The 2,287-nt window shown below is 52.2% G+C and overlaps 1 long non-coding RNA gene across 1 annotated transcript; it reads left to right on the top strand.

The window, feature by feature from the left end:
- The first annotated feature begins 56 nt into the window (after positions 1-56).
- LOC114073434 lies at positions 57-1,005 on the top strand. The gene is made up of 3 exons (XR_003574323.1): positions 57-211; positions 762-900; positions 993-1,005. It is a non-coding gene; the product is annotated as an uncharacterized LOC114073434 (long non-coding RNA).
- The last annotated feature ends 1,282 nt before the right edge of the window (positions 1,006-2,287 follow it).

Raw genomic sequence — 2,287 nt, 5'->3', positions numbered from 1 at the left:
ATCAGCGGGGTCTGGGTGCTCAGGTACGGCTATGGAAGAAAGAGGCAGAGGCTCATGTTTCCTTTCTCTTCAGGCTCAAGACCTGATAGCCAGAGAAAGGACCCCAAAGCTGCAGAAGCCCTGGCTACACTCCTCTCTCTTGCATGACTTCCTGAACTGCTGCCTGCAGAGGGACGAGGAGAGGCGAGCATCTGCCCAGGAGCTTCTGCAGGTAAAGAGGGAAGTGGCTGCAGGTGGAACAGCTGTGCCATGTCAGGGATTGCTTCTGGGCTAAACTCCAAGGCAGCAGATGGGCTCCCCTCCTGGTACTCTCCACGCCTGGTGCTTTTCCAGTGAAAACTAAGCAGGATCCTACACTGCTGGGGGTTGCAAGGCCCCTGTGAAGGTCATCGAGTCTAAGTGCTCTGCCCTGGGCAGGGACACTTTCAAGGAGATCAGGTTGCTTGCAGATCCTTCTGGCATGACCTCAAATGTTTCCAGGGCTGGGGCACCTCCCAGCTCCCTGGGCAACCTGTGCCAGTGTTTCACCACTCTGCCCAAAAACACCTCCTTCTCAGAAGACACCTTGAGGAATGAATTTGTTGATTATGGGCCAGCTTTGCCTGGGATAGCAAGGTCCTGGACAAGAAGACAGAGTTGCAGATGGTCCCCTCTGTCCTATTTCTGCATCCTTCTGGCAACCAGAGGAGTCCTGCTTGAGCCTGTGAGAAAGTGAGTTTGGAAAGTAATGCGTCCTCTCTTGTTTTTTCCCCTTTTGGCAGCATCCATTTCTACAATCAGCCGAGCCCCTCTCCAGACTGGTTCCTGTGATTGTTGCAGCAAAGCAGTCCAGGGACTACAGGAGATAACCACACCATTTCAGGACGGCTTTCTCTGAGTGGGACTCGGAATAAAAACTCTGTAAGAGCTCAACTCTCCTGGAAGATTCCCTTCCTTGTCACCCTGTAAATAAGCTCTTTGTTCCCTTCTCAATTGTCCATTATTTCTTACAGATGGAAAGTCCCACTTGTGCGGTCTTTGCTATGGTTTTGAAGTGGGAAGAGGCTCCTTCCTTGATCAACTCCACACTGAACTGAACTGAAGGAAGGGAACGATGGGGGCAGGGATAGGGAGAGGGACAAAGGAAGGCAAGGAAGGCAAGGCAGCGAGGGGAGGGAGGCACGAAGGAAAGAAGGAGGAAGGAAGGCAGGAAGACAGGCAGGAAAGAAGGAAGGAAGAAGAAAGGGAAGCATTTCTCCTGTGAGTTGAGTCACCCTGGTGAAAAGGTAAAAGGGGCAATTCTGGCTCATTCCCAGTAGACGGCTCCCGAAGTACGGAGAGGACAGCAATGCTGAATGGCCCTTAGGGACAGAGTTCACTGGTGGACACGCCAGTGTTTTGTTAGACGCAATCATCTTAAAGATCCTGTCCTCCCTGCACAATTCTATAACCCTGCAGAAACCCTCAAGGGGTGGCAGAAACCCTTCTCCTCATGCCAAACCCTGCAGGAACCCTGACCAGGCTTGCCAAGGACGTGCAGCTCTGGCTGCCTTCTTGCCCACAGCAGCAGCAAATGAGTGCACAACTTGGGAAGGCCATTTTTTTTTTTTTTCTTCTTGCTTTGCTCGGGATACTTCTTTAAAAGAAGTTTCATTGGCCAATTGACTGCAATTTGCCAAGTACAGGGAGAAATCTGCTAAGGAGGGCTGCGCCCTCTCCAGCTCTCGAAAGGGCACTGTGGAGACCTTCCAGCCCAAGACAATTTCTCCAAAGGTGCCTTTTCAAGTCACTTCAATTCTCTTCCTCACAGGAACACACGGCTTGGTCATCCGCCAGACAACCTCTGCTTTGGAAACTCTTCAGGACCGGCTGTCAAGGCAAAAGGACAAAAAGAAGATGGTGGAATGGTTCCTAATAAATAGTTGTTGGTTCATCTGCACTTGGCAGTGTTGAAGTCTGAGTGTCTGTGGTATCAGTCACTGGGATCTGAGTAGCCCCAGTGCTTGACACTGGAACTGGAGTAGCTGCAGTGCTTATTGCAGGGAGGGGAGGAGCTGCAGTCTGAGTGGCCCCCCAGTAAACGCAGGGCGTGGTGCAGGGACAGAAGTGGCTGCAGTGCCTGTGGCTGGAGATTGAGTGGCTGCAGTGCCTGTTGTGGGGACTGAAGTAGCCCCCGTGCTTGTCCCCAGAATTTGTGCAGCTGCAGTCGCTCTCCTTTTCCTTCGAGCTGCAGGGCTTGTCCCTGGCTTGGGGTGACCACCAAGCATTGCTCATGCCTAAACAAGATCTCAGCCATAGGCAAGCCCAT

This window comes from Empidonax traillii, unplaced genomic scaffold (assembly GCF_003031625.1).
Source record: "Empidonax traillii isolate 1590-97213 ecotype Southwest subspecies unplaced genomic scaffold, ASM303162v1 scaffold6429:size6069, whole genome shotgun sequence".
In the NCBI taxonomy this organism is placed as follows: domain Eukaryota; kingdom Metazoa; phylum Chordata; class Aves; order Passeriformes; family Tyrannidae; genus Empidonax; species Empidonax traillii.
Note: the sequence above shows the minus strand (reverse complement) of the source record. Positions and strands in the feature narration are given on the sequence as shown.